Source organism: Anabrus simplex, chromosome 4 (assembly GCF_040414725.1).
Source record: "Anabrus simplex isolate iqAnaSimp1 chromosome 4, ASM4041472v1, whole genome shotgun sequence".
Classification (NCBI taxonomy): Eukaryota; Metazoa; Arthropoda; class Insecta; order Orthoptera; family Tettigoniidae; genus Anabrus; species Anabrus simplex.
This window is the reverse complement of record NC_090268.1, coordinates 282467234-282482653: the sequence shown is the minus strand read 5'-3', so window position 1 is coordinate 282482653 and position 15420 is coordinate 282467234. Positions and strand designations below refer to the sequence as shown.

General features: G+C 39.0%; 1 protein-coding gene across 2 annotated transcripts in view; it reads right to left on the bottom strand.

The window, feature by feature from the left end:
* The window catches only part of MED20 (Mediator complex subunit 20), a 920200-nt gene that overhangs the window by 475624 nt on the left and 429156 nt on the right, over positions 1–15420 (bottom strand). The gene's annotated exons all lie outside the window — the stretch shown is intronic.

Sequence of the window (15420 nt, the reverse complement as noted above, 5' to 3'; positions counted from 1 at the left end):
CTACCCTGCAATTGGCATAAAGTTCTGACCACTCCTTCTTGGTGTTGCATTTGCTCTGTCAGTGTACATTAAACTCTGATGCAAACATGCGTGACGTAATTGGTGAGCGGGTATACTACATCACAAAACAACACAAAAAGTCTCCATCAGCATATGTTCTACGATTCTACTCCCCTACATTCAGGTCAGCAAGCCAAGAGCGAAGAACGTGATCTGGATTCAGCCCAAACTGCGTCGCTGGAAGAAACGCACGAGAAGCTGGCTAAGATAAGTACGGTGAACATATCTAAGTTACTAACGGACTTCTACATTCATATTCGTTTGATGGGTTCGTAATATGACCAATTTACATTCAATGACAAGTTTAAGCATGGTTAAAAGTGATTTGACAGAATCTGAGGATGTTCTTGTAGAATGTAACATGTCATTAATAAGTGTGTCTTTTAAGTATATGTTTTAGTATTTTAAGTATTATAATTCTTGTTTCCACAGACTGGAAAACTTAAACCTTATATTAACTGAGTCGACATTGAAAAAAAAAAAAAAAGAATGGAATTGTTTCCTTCTTAATAAAGAATTATTAAAGCTGGCGTCGCTCAATTTCTATACTAATCTGAACCGTAATTTGTGATTAAATTTACGATCGTTTATGTTTTATACATTTCTCATCGTACCGGCTATAATAGTTATTCATGAATTACGATTTTTGTTGCTTCTGGGCGGGTTGTACAATGGTTGGACAGTTTAGATTTGAGTTTTCTGATCTGTTTTTGAGACTGGTTGATTGTTTGAAGTGTTATATTTTATGTTATATCTTTTTAATGTTTGTATGTAGAGTTATGTACTAACCATAAGTTAAATAAATAAAAATTCATGTCATGACCTCCACTCTCTCCTGACCTAGCCCCATGCGATTTCTTTATGTGGGATTACGTGAAAGACTCAGTGTTTACACCTCCTCTCCCAACAAACCTGCCAGAACTGCGACCTCGCACCAACCGTGCTTTCGAATCCATTGATAGGGACTAGCTGCGCCGAGTGTGGGACGAACTTTATTATGTATAGGCTTGATGTCTGCAGAATCACTAAAGGGGAAAATATCGAACATTTGTAAAAGTCAAAAAGAAGAAGTTTTGAGTTTTTCTATGTGTGTGCAAAGCCTTGTGAAATATGTCGAATAATAAAGTTATTGTACAGCTTTGGAATCACTCTAGTCATTTGTAATAACCCTGCATAATTGTACCAATTAATGACTTGTACATAATAATTCAAACAATTATTTTCTCATAGTACGAAATGAAACAGAAAAAAACACCGTACTGTATGACGGTGGTATTGGTGCACTTCTACGGCAAAGACATTACCTGAAATGACAGATCTGTCACAGTCAGAAGGGACTGAACATAAACATACACGGCCAGATTGTTTATGCTCGGGTGTAGTATACAATACTGTTTCACAGAACCATTTGGAGGTTTGCCGATACAGCAGGGCATCAAATTATTTCATTCGATCATAATTATATCTTCATACTCGGTCATGTAGGGCTCTAGTCTGGATACAATAAAATGTACAACTCATACGGTCAGTTGGGCAGCAACAGCACTTTCTCAGTAAAGAGGAAAGTTTGAAAAACTACGTCATTCCACATCTAGTTTAGTATGCCTTATTATGGATCCGACATCGGATTTTGTTCTTTACTTTTAACCACATCTTCCTCGATGGTGTAATTTGAGGATCCAACCACCTTCTGGGCTTATGACTTACGAGACGCACTATCGATTATTAAAACAGATTTCAGCATTGCAATATAGACACGACCGCCCTCTAGCTAATCTTGGGAGCTTTTGATGACCCACTGATCTGAGGGGGCAGAATTCATGCATGGGTTAGTATTAATGAGTTTGTTTACTTCGTCTAAACGAATGATGAATGGTATGTAAGAGCATGGAACAACTGTCTATCTACTTCCGTCAATCAACAAGATATGTGGTATCAGTTGTTATAAAGTGTACAATATTTTATCATTCTCCTACATTCAAAAAGTTTAAGTGGTAACATGTGACAGACTAGGGAAACCTGGACAGTGCAGGGCAAGGCAACATAATTATACGGATTTAGCCTAAATAATAAGATTTTGACATAAATATGCCTCATGACTGGGGATCATCTGAAAATTTGCGTCACGAAATTAGCGAAACAAACTATGTGATGCAATGTTACCTAGCAATCGTGCAGGCTGTGATGTGAAGTACTGATGGATGGCTATGACTGACAGACACATTATCAAAAAGGGGCGTTAGAGTACTGTACATATGGTCGATGTGATTTTTGCACACTGTAATGTGAAGTACTGACGGACGGCCATGACTGAGAGACATATACAAGGCTCTTATATCGAAGTGAAATTTGACACAATTTTGGTGAAGTATGTAGAAAATTAACAGTATTCACAGCTTACTAGAATTAAGATGGCGGTGAGTGTCGAAACCCAAAATTGATAGAAGATCCGCGTGACGGCCAGGTTGTGTCATGGAAAGGAAGAAAATAGTCCCAACAATAATAAATAATCGACCGACAAGGAAAAGTATTAACATATTCCGTACTTTAAATGGGAGATATTGTTGACGTCTGCTTTGGACATAGTTAAGTGTGGGTGGATGTCTGTTTGGATTATAATAGACAGGATTAAATGAACCAGAACGTATAAAAATTAATCAAGCCCGCCTACTCTACAAGAGGTATCCAGCATTCAGATAGTCTGTGAATCTTGTACGTAGAAGGTGCTCTGGTGCTCGGAGAATTAAGGACACGGGTCGGTAGATGTTAGCGTCGGCATGACATAATCTGCATGACATGACAGTTTTTATGCGTTGAACTGGAATGTCTAATGACCACTGAGGTTGAAATGCTGTAAATACATCTCAAAGGACGGAAGATTCAATTAAATCGGCAAACAAATGTATTGGAAGTCTATTTCCCTTCTGTAATTTCAGAAATACATGCTGTTAATTACAGATAGCTTGGCAAGGCGAGTGTGGAATCCTATAATAGTTGTATACAAGATGTGTGGCATTCGCCTAATATTGTGTTCCAAGAGATCTTGGCAGTGTTGGAAGATAAGTTTTATTATTCTGAAGTGGAAATTATAATCACGATGCCTAGCTACAGAATGAGATCTCTCGGAGCCTGGAGGATGGACTCGAGATCGTAGTCCAACCATTTGGGTCGAGATGAAGCTGCCAACATCAAGCTTAGTGCACATTCTGGCTTTTCTTACGTCCATTTCTCTTTTCTGTAATATTTGTGTTTTCTTTTCAACTCAGAATAAATTATGTTATTATAATAGGTAGGCGGAACTTGAGAGAAACGTGGGTCATCTTTACCTTACTAAGGGAAGGGTTAGTAACATGCAATGTCTTAGAATTAATGTTCTCCAGATTCGAGAATAATGTGAATGGATCATCAAAAGAAAATAACATGAATACGTGTCTAATATTAGATTGTATCACCAAACTTGAATAGGTAAATTAGTCCCCACCGCCGTTAAGTTGATCCCCCCCATCCCTCCCACAAAGAAGAAGGCGTATTTATTTATGTTTAAAGGAGATTCCAAATACCAATGTTCACGTCCGTTACCTATAGTTTTGAGATCTAAGTATCCCCATAAAAAGAATTCACTTTTTTTACTTCAATTCACACCCCCCCCCCCCTTAAATGAATGTTCCGGGGAAAAAATACGTGTTTCTTCTAAATACCAATTATCACGACTATAATATCTTCAGTCTTTGAAATATGTGTTCTCATTCAACTCCTTTTCACCCCCGCCCCCCAAAAATGCGTTCTTCGTTGTTTTTAAAGGAGATCCAAATACCAATTTTCACGTCTGTAATAGCCTTAGTTTTTATCAAATGTAAGTATCCTCATACAATTAATTCTATTAATTTTCCAATTCTTTCACACCCTCCCCTCCCCCCCCCCCCATATCAAAGAAATACTTGTTTCTTTACTTTTAAAGCAGATTCCAAATACCAAATTTCACGTCTGTAACATCTTCCAGTTTCTGAGTTATCAGTATCCTAATAAAAATAATTCAACCCCATTTTCAGTCAGTTTTTCCGAATGGGCCGATGACCTTCGATGTTAGGCCCCTTAAAACAACAAGCATCATCATCATCATCAAGTTTTTCCGAAAACAAAAAATACATGTTTCTTTATTTTTAATAGAGACAAAAATACCATTTTCACTTCTGTAACATGTTAAGACTTTGAGATATACTGTAGACATGCTCATTTTAAAATTTCACCCCCTTTTTAGTTCCCCTTAAGTGGAGTTTCCGAAAAACAACTCACGTATATTTCTTGACTTTTACAGCAGATTCCAAATACCCATTTTTACGTCTGTAAATTTTACGTTTCTGAGATATACTGTAGATAAAGAATTTCTAAAAATTCACCCCATTTGTCCCTCCTGTTTAATCATCCCCATTCACTGGATTTTCCAAAAACAAAAAAATACATGTTTCTTTATTTTTAAAGGAGATTCCAAATACCAATTTTTAGGTCTGTAATATCTTCAGTTTCTGAGATATAAGTATACTCATTAAAGGCATTAAACCCTTTTTTCACCCTTTTTCGCCCCTCCTAGAGGGATTTTCCGAAAACAAAGAAATACGTGTTTTTTTTAAAAGAGATTTTAAATACCAATTTTTACATATGTAAACTTTTAAAGTTTTGAGATATAGATACATTCATTTTAAAATTCACCCCCTTAGCGACGGAATATCCAAAAATCCTCCCTTAGCGAGCACCTACATTGTAATATAAATGTATCCTCAAAATTTCATTTCTTTGTGTCCAGTAGTTTTGGCTCAGCGATGATGAATGAGTCAGTCAGTCAGTCAGTCAGTCAGTCAGTCAGTCAGTCAGTCCATGTTCTTTTATATATATATACAGTAGATGATACAGTTATATTGAGCAACAGCAAGAGCTAATTAGAGGAACCCCTTAATAGACTACTGGAATGGTCTCAGAAGAATGATATGCATATAAACCAGAGTAAGACGAAGGTCATGAAGTTACGGAAAGGAGGGAAACTGTCATGAATGGATGTATTTACATGTGGAAACCAAACAATTGAAATAGTCAAACTTTCAAATATTTAAGGGTGACTCTACAAGTCACTGGATTCATTTTCACAAGGCACATTGAAGATAGAACAGTGGCTGCGATAAAGGCTGCAATGGAGATTCGCAATCTCAAATCCCTTTCACTAAGAACAGCAATGTCATTATTCAAGCTGAAAGTTGCACCGGTAGCATTGTATGCAATTGAGATAACATGGCCGTACCTTTCATACAGAAATCTGAAAACAGAACTAAATTCAGATATATAAAAAGAGCACTTTGCATCTCAAAGTTTTCACCAAACTGACTTGTGTACCAACTAGCAAAAATATCTTCCTTCATAGAAGACTTGATGGCAACTTATAATCTGACACCAACCCCAGCTACCAAAAGGTTCCTGGACGAATGCCTCCAGACAACTACAGAAATAGACCCAGAATTCTTGAATACCCCCGCCATGAACAATGACGAAAGGAAATAAGCCAATTTCGAGCTACGTCACCGCTATACGAGGGGAGCAATTCACGGCTTTCGTCATCGTATTTGTAAAAAGAAAGATTTTCACCGGGTATCCAGCGACTGCGTTTGTAAAATCTGCGGCTCACACTGTTCACTACATCACCTGTTCGACTGCACACAAAGAACGCTTCGTCTGTCTCATTATGCTGAAGGTGAAACCTTGTATTGACAGTATTTTTAAAATCGTATGTACAAATTGTGTTTAAATATTATTATAACGCCATTTTTACGAAACGGCAGCTATCTCTAATTCAATTGCTCATCAGTGTATTTTAGAATTTAGTCGTCAGTTGAATAACTGAGAAACCAGAATAATTTTTAACATATACCTCACAATCAAGCCCCTTTAAGTGTTAACTGACGGAATCACAATTCGATCCGCACCCTTGAGCACAGCAGAGGAGCGTCTATTCAAATACCCAACACAGCCGTTTGCAGAAAGAATATTTGGATCTATACACACTTGACGGTTGGTCATACATGTTCCTATTATCTATTATCAATTAAGAAAGTTATTGATGGGTCTTCTTTCAAAGGACCGAACACTGAAGTCAATAGCCCTTCGGTAGGTATCTTCTTTGAACTATATGGAAGTAAACTACTTCTGAAATTAAACCCAAGATCTGCTCCTACAATAGGTGAGTTCTCTCTCCACCGACGATTCTAATTTCAAGAAAAAGTTTCGCCTCAGAGATGTGTAACGCAGAATCAATTCGCGAATTCGGTTGGCGGCCAGCTATGCTCATATTTCCTCAGCTCATGCTTGCAAAATCCAATCCTATAATAGTCGTTTGGCATTAACGAGAGATTAAAGGAGAAAGATCTTCATCAGTAGTTATACGCACTTTAAGATACCTCTTTAGAGCTACAAACTTTCGTCATTCTCGCATCTCTGGTAGTCAATGACAAGAAACAACAATAATAATAATTTTATTAAGTCTTAGGTTCCAATAACTACATTTATGGTTTTCAGGGACGCCGAGGTATCGGAACATTGCTCCACAGGAATTCTTTTACCTGCAAATAAATCTTTCCTGCAAGTGTTATAATCTCGCATTAACATGGTTAGCTCTTTTGATGACGAAGGCGTAGAAAAGGACTAGGGAGGAAGCAGCTGTGGCCTTAATTCTACAGCCCCAGTATTTGCCTGGTGTGAAGATGAGAAACCACCAAAAAAACTGTCTTCAGTGCTGCCAACTGTAAGGCACTACAGACTTCATACTAATAATCAGTATACAAAGGCACAACCCTCCAACTGAGACGAGAATATTATCAACTCTGTAAACACAACGTGATACGTGTTATGCTTCGGCTCTGAAGATTGTCATCCACTCAAATTAATCCCTTGAAATATATAAACTCAAGTATATTCCGATGGAGTTGAATGTTTAGTAGTAAATAATGACAAAGTTTTCCATTTATTAATGTAGCTTGTATTCTATAAGCTAGAATCATTACCATTCCATTCAGCAGCCCTTGATGACAACCAGGATTACTAATAACATCTTTCATTATGTGTGTGGAGAATTAGTTATTAGTTTGAAGAATGTGAAGAATATTAAGTACTACATGGGTGGTACTGTAGGAGTTTCCGGTATTTTAACATGGTCCCTATAATGCACCCAGTCTACTTTCTGTCTCCTCATTCTCGTTCACTCATTTATCGTCGACAAGTCCATAGATATACAGCCCGTCTCAAAATAAATAGACCTCTACTTGCTTATGTAATTCCTTGCCACTATTATAAAGAACTAGATAAAAACTATTTATGTTTGCCATTTGCTTTACGTCGCACTGACACAGATAGGTCTTATGGCGACGATGGACCAGGAAAGGCCTAGGAATAGGAAGGAAGCGGCCGTGGCCGTAATTAAGCTACAGCCCCAGCATTTGCCTGGTGTGAAAATGGGAAACCACGGAAAACCATCTTCAGGGTTGCCGACAGTGGGATTCAAACCCACTATCTCCCGAATGCGAGCTCACCGCTGCGCGCCCCTAACCGCACGGCCAACTCGCCCGGTAACTAATTATTTGGAACTGAAATCTATCTGAAACTTCACAGTCATTACGCGAGTTGTTTTGTTGTTCCTGCGAATCAACCCCAAGGGCTTTAATCTTGTATCTATAGCTTTCACTAGGGCCCCGGTTGAGGCAGTATCGGCATTACGACCCAGTCCCTCCTCTAGCCTAACCCGTTTAACCTACTTTGTACGACTCTCCTTTTTATTAAACCCGAGAGTGTTAGGTTTGCAACCAAGCGAATTGGCCGTGCGCTTAGGGGCGCGCAGCTGTGAGCTTGCATTCGGGAGACAGTGCGTTCGAATCCCATTGTCGGCAGTCCTGAAGATGGTTTTCTGGGGTTTCCCATTTTCGCAACGGACAAATGCTGGGGCTGTACCGGTATCTCAATTAAAGGCGAAGCCTGCTTCCTTTCCATTCCTAGCCTTTTCCTATCTCATCGTCACTCCCCCTGTGGGCGGGGGCGGTAGTATAACACCCACGGCATCCCTGCCTGTCGTAGGAGGCGACTAACAGGGGCCCCAAGGGCTATGAACTTTGGAGCATGGGTTGGCGACTGCGGGGCCCTTAGCTGAGTCCTGTCATTGCTACCACTTACTTGTGGTAGGCTCCTCACTTTCGTCTATCCTATTCGCCCACCCTTGGTTAACTCTTATTCTTTTCCGACCCCGACAGTGTTAGGGCACTCGACGCCTAGGGAATCTTTAACTTTCACACCCTTTGTGGCCCTTGTCTTCCTTTGTACGATATCTTCATTTTTCGAAGTGTCGGACCCCTTCAATTCTTCTCTCGCATTAGTGTTATATAGGAGATGGTTACCTAGTTGTAAGTTGTATTTCCTCTTTAAACGATAATCACCACTACTCCCATCGTCGCCATAAGACCTGTCTATGTCGGTGCGACTAAACGCATATTCTATTGTTAGGTTTGTAAAACCAGAGATTGTTTCATTTTCCCGCCTTTCATGACCTGACTTTAATAATAATACCGCATGCAGAAAAACAAACATCACTGAAATGTTATTTAATGTTCAAAACGTGTACCTTCACGTGTCACACATTGTTCATACCGTTTCTGAAGATTATAGAACATGTTGATGAACAAGGGTTGCTGTGAGTTGGAAAGAAGAAAAAGCCTTTTCTCGCGTAACTCGGAGATTTCTGTAGGTGGATCATTTATCCTGAAAACTGATTCTTTCAACATGTCCCATGCGTAGGCATCCGGAACCGTGAGATCCGTGGAGCGGAAGGAGTACGGAAACGAAGTTTTATGAGAAATGAGCCGATATCGAAAGTGTCGTTGCAGAAGGGAAAATGACACCCCCGCGCTGCGGGTTGTAGCTCCGTCTTGCCGCATCCATTGTTGTTGGACGGGCAAGTTTCTGACGCGACAAAATTGGCGCAAATTCCCCACAAATAAGTAATAAAAAGGTATCTGTAGACTACCTGGTCCACTGTTTTAGATCCTGCGCAGCAACCTCGACGAAATGTTTAGTAGACGGTGGGAATCGAACCCACCATCTCCCGAATGCAATCTCAAGCTACGCGACCCTAACCACGCGGCCAACTCACTCGCTTAAATATTACTCCAATTACAGATGATATAATAAATACTAACGCTACATCAAACTATATACAATACTATTATACTATGCTATACTATTCATAAAACTTTGCTCTTAATATTTGCAATAGAGATGGGCACTATCGACTAGTCCTGGCGATACTCCATTAGAACTATCGACTGAATAGTCGAATGTTTTCAGCTGAAAGCATTCTTTCCAAATCATAAGTAGTCAGGCGTTCCTGGACAACTTCCCACGTTCTTTTCGTCCGCCTGCCCAGTAGATAGTCAATTTCTAAATTTAATGTACAAGCTGTTTCTGAAAGTTTGAAGCGAAAGCGTTTCGCCGATTGAAAATAATATTGTTCTAAGCTTCTGATCAATATCTTAAAAAATCCGATAACCGGTCGCGGAAATTCCCTATTTATATGCTAGCTGTAACAGCTGCGAGGAGGTCACGCAGCAACTTCATTCAGTTCTATGCTCAGAGGGGTTCACAAAAGAGAGTGAAACCTGTGAAAGTTGGACTAGGCCTATTGTAATAAATGTACTTAATGAGTTTATTTATTTATTTATTTATTTATTTATTTATTTATTTATTTTACATATAGAACATTTAAAAAACATAAAAAGTTTCAAAATCTTGAAGGAATGAAATAAAAGAGACCAGAACAAAACAAAATAAACAAAATGAGTCAGTGAGTCCGCCTCGCTGACAAACAAAACCTCTTCGGGTAAAACCATAGTTTGTTTTTAAATTATAATAAGTGCATTAATTAATATTATTGGTTGACTACGTTAATAGGAGATACTCTACTAATAACACAAAATTTACAATGAAGTGGTGTACAGTATTGTAAATATACTGAGAATATTTAATAACGACATCTTAATACCAACCACAAAGAAACTTCACAAATCAGATACGTGTAAACCAATGTGAAACAGACATTCACAAATTGGCATTGCAAAATCAATATTATTAACATTCAAGTATATTTGATTAAACTGTACAAACATTCTAACCAACGGTGAATTTCTTTGACCAAATGACATGGAACGTCCACAGTAGAATGGTTGCCGTGTCCTCAGATTAGTTAAGTTTGCACTGAAGTTCACCCTAGCAAGTAAATCGCTGTCATCTACTATACCATTTATTACTTTATACACAAATACTTGCTGAATAATTTCTCTTCGATTAATAAGAGTGGAGAATTTAAATTCCTGCACTAAGTCTCTCTTCCCTTCAGGCCCGAACTTTAATGACTTTTATAGTAGAGAATTCTAAGGAATTTCTTCCAGTTGCGGCTCGTGACAAAATTTTTAGGGGGTTCACAACAAATTGTGTGTCTACGTCTCAAATATACCAAAGTAGAATGTAAATCAGTACAAAATAACTTTCTTAAATCATTTCACTAAAAGTTCCTTGTACGGTTGCTTCTCCACTCATAATTTGGTAGAACCCATATAACCGAGGATGCATTTTTCCAAGACAGATCAGTGAATGTACAACAAAACTAAAATTACGACTGCCGGGCTGAGTGGCTCCGACGGATTTCTGACCACAAGTTGGCAGGTTTAATACTCAGCTTGATAAAAGTAAAATTCACAGCAACTTCGCTACAATGCTGTACTGTAGCTAATATTAAAAGATGCGAACACTTTTCTTGGATTTACATAGCACGAAGTTCACCTAAGTATGGCAACAAGCATAACAATATTGCGTGCAGTTACTACATTAATTAAAATAATTAATTGAAATAGAAACGATTTTCCACCCGTAATGTAAAGCAGACTTCTTCCCGTGATTACGAACCAAGATCGGAATTACCTACTAGCGAAATCTTCCGGCGATGTAATACAATAGTAACTTCTGGGAGCTGTGGCCAACAGTAATAGGGGAGGTGGCGGACCCTTGTGGTCAACTGTAATACTATCACTTGTTTGAGGATAGTAGTAAAACGAAAGGCACATACCTTACCGTGCTCCTCGCTTATGGAAATATCTGAGCATAAACCATGACGCCATCTCCATGCGCATGCGTGTAGTCTTCAGGCTCGTAGCAACTTCTCCAGTGTGCTCCCTGCATTGTCAGCCGAAACGAATAGTTGTCAGTGTAACGGAGCTTCGAATACTTTCGATCGATTGGCGAAATCAGGCAGAAACAAAGGAAACAATTTTGAATTATCCATGAATGCGTGAATATCCATTAGAAATGGGTGTTCACGTGCTCGTGTGCTCCTGAGAGCCCACCGCCACTGATTTCTTCTGAACCTTTTCAATATCATGTTTGTAGGATTGGTAACACCGATTCCACACAACGCAACCATATTCAAGTTTGCTGCGAACAACTGTATTATATACTGCGGTCAAAGTACGTATATTTTTCAGCTCTCTAGATTTTCTTATTACGAAAGCTAAGGACTTGTACCCTTCATTAACGACCTTTTCAATGTGCGCTTTGAAAGACATTGCACTGAGCATTATGAGCCCCAGATTCTTTACTATGTAGGTATTTTTATAATTTTATAATTAAATAACATTTCAGTGTTTTCCCTAGAAAATGTTATACTTAAGCAATCATTAATATTAAACTGCATTTTAATGCTGATGCTCCAAACATACATATTGTCAATGTCTTTTTGCAGATCAAATGAATCTTCCTAAGTAGTAATAGTTTTCTATAATTTTAAATCATCAGCATATAAGAGATAATTTGAATGTTTAATAACCCGCGGGTGGTCATTAATGAAGATCTTGAAAAGAAGAGGTAAAAAGTTAGAACCCTGTGCAACACCGGAATTAACAACGTACACAAAGGATTTCGTTTGAAAGTACGTTACAAACTCTTTCCTACAAGATAGTAAGAAGAAACTAGAGTCAAAGAAGAATATGATAATCCATAATTTGACAGCTTGTGTAACAATATATTATGATCCAGTCTATCTAAGGTTTTTAAAAAATCTGTATAGATCGCATCTACCTGCCTTTGACCGTCCAGTGCATTATAAATACCTTGGGTAAAGTTTATTAGGTTAGTTACAGTGGACCTTCCTGGATTAAATCCATGTTGATGAGGGAAATTGTAGTTTTAACATTTCTGAAAATCCTACAATATATTATTTGCTCAAAAACCTTAGCTGGAGCGTTATAGAAGTTAGTCTATAATTCTCCACTTTGATGTTATCTCCTAACTTGAGGACCGGACAAATCCTGCTTAGTTTCCAGGTATCAGGAAAGATTTGTTTTATTAATTATAGATGAAACATAAAGTACTTCAACACAACCCTTCAATACGTATGGTGGTATACCGTCAGGGCTACTTGATTTACTAGGCTTTAGTTTCTTTACTGCTTTTAAATATTCACTTTCATCAATATTAAAAATCGGCAAAATATGAGGTGTTTCTAATATATTCGATTCTGTAATAGAGTAAGAAGGTTCCTGTTGATAATACACTTTCAAACTACGAAGCAAAGCCGTCCGCAATCCCTTTACTATTATTCAACTTATCGCCACTGAACGTCATTGCACTTGAAAGTTTATTGGTTTTTTCTACACTTAATAACGTTCCAAAAGGCTTTAGGATTATGGCAAATACTTGATTCTGATTCTAAAACATAGGATTTATAGCTTTAGTTTCTCTTCTAATATCAGTAGTATAAGTGGATGGTTCTGGAACCTCCTTCTACTCTGGCCCTCCTCAGAGGCCTTCTCCTCCTCACGCCCTCCGCAGAGGCCTCCCCCTCACTGGCGGGAAATTTGAATTTTAGCGCGAGATTTGAATGTGTAAACAAAGCCACGTGCTTTTTGACAGCCGTCATCCGCCATCCTTCAACAACAACGCATCGCTAACCTCAGTGCTGCCATCTTGACGGGGCTAAACCTCACTGTTGCTACCTTATGCATGTGGTAGCGGGTAATTTGAAAAATTCCACGTGTTCTTCTTTGTAAACAAAACCACGTGTTTTGACAGCCACGAGCTTTTTTGACAGCTGTCATCCGCCATCTTGCATCGCTAACCTCAGTGCTGCCATCTTAACGGCACAAAACCTCAACCACAACAACGCATCACTAACCTCAGTGCTACCATCTTAACGGCACTAAACCTCATAGGCACGCGGTGGCGGACAATTTGAAAAATTCTACATGCTTTACAAAGCCACGTGCTTTTTTTTTGACAGCTATCATCCACCATCTTGCATCGCTAACATTAGTGCTGCCCTCTTTATGGTGCTAAACCATATCGTGGTGGTGGGTAATTTAAAATGCACGTGCTTTTTGACAGCTGTCATCCGCCATCTTGCATCGCTAACCTTAGTGCTGCTATCTTTACGGTACTAAATTTTACAAGCGGGTAATTTAAAATCCACGTGTTTTTTGACAGCTGTCATCCTCCATCTTGCATCTCAAACCTCAGTGCTGCCCTGTTGAGCTACTACCTTTGAAATGTGGTGGTGGGTAATTTGAAATCCACGTGCTTTTTTGACAGCTGACTTCCGCCATCGTTAATCAAGAGAGCATCGTGCTGCTATCTTTAAGGCACTGCGGGCAATTTGAAAAATTCCATGTGCCTTTTTGACAGCTGTCATCCCCCATCTTTAACCAACAGAGCACCTTGCTGCTATCTTTACGGCTACTACCTTAAGCACGTAGTAGCGGGTAATTTGAATAATTCCACGTGCTTTTTTGACGGCTGTCTTCCGCCATTTTTAATCAACAGAGTACCGTGCTGCAATCTTTACGGCATATGGCACTACCTTTGAAATGTGGTGGCGGCAATTTAACATTACATGTGCTTTTTTGACAAGCTGCCATCTTAAAAACAACAGAGCTGCTATCTTTAGCTACTATCTTTGAAATGTGGTGGCGGGTAATTTGAAAAATTCCGTTAGCTATCATCATTAAACAGTAAAACTTTAGTACATACGCGAACCTAACCTCTTATCTACCACCTTGAATGGGACTATCCTTTGTTTACGACAAGATGCCCTTCCCGACGCTAATTACACAAGACAGCGCTTAGAGGCTACTACACAAGATGGCGGCGGCTGATATAGCCTCCTCCTCCTCCTCCTCCTCCTCCTCCTCCTCTACCTCCTCCTCCTCTACCTCCTCCTCCTCTGTCAAGGCATAGCTTTATCGAGCATGCATCGCCAAGGCATGAGTGTGCAGCGATAACATCGTTGTGCATGTTTAGACTTGCGGATTACAAAAGAAGTAATTGAAACATAACAAAACTAAAATCGAACACTGTACTCGATGTTGTTAACTTCAACATGTGATTAGAACATTGTTTGATGTGTTTAGAACACGATATACGATACATGTCAGGGGATACCTTTGTTCTAAGAAAAAAATACTAGAATTCTGAACAGCTTGCGCAAGATAGTGGTTGTTATAAGCTCCTTCTCCTCTGCCTGCTCTCTCAAGGTATATCTCTATCGACCATACAACGCGATCTTATGCATAAGGCAGTGTACATATCGCGTAGCCAACTCGCTCAGTAAACGATAATATGTATATAGCAAAAGTACAACTTCAATGATTTGCCTAGTGTGAAAATCAAAAACTATAGAAACACACTGTGCACATATTGCGTAGCTATCTCGCTCAGTAAACGATCATATGTATACTGCAAAGTACAACTTCAATAATTTGCCTAGTGCGAAAATCAAAAACTACAGAAAAACCATACTGCGTAGCCAACTCGCTCAGTAAACGATAATATGAACATATCAAACATACAACTTCAAATGATTTGCCTTGTCTTGTGCGAAAATTGAAAAAACTAGAAAAAACCATACTCACCAAAAATGCACATTATCTAGTTCCTGCATACACAAGTCAGACACTTACATTGAGTTTGAAATAAAATGATGGATACCGCGATTTAAATCCTGATAACTTATTACCTTTTACCGTCAGAAAGGGCATCCAGCCATAAAACATCCTTATGTTTCTTGTAATTACATGTTGACAGGAACACCGAAGATCGCGCAGGAAAGGGCTAGGAGCGGCCGGCCAGCCACCCCCTAGCCTTTGCTATTTTAGGGCTGCCGACAGTAGGGGTTCAAACCCGCTACCCCCAGAATACTATATCTTATTCATAAGTTAGAAGTAACAGACATGATAGAAGTAGCCAGAATGATTGCTGGTACACGATGTTGATGGTAATTCATCTGTCGGATGG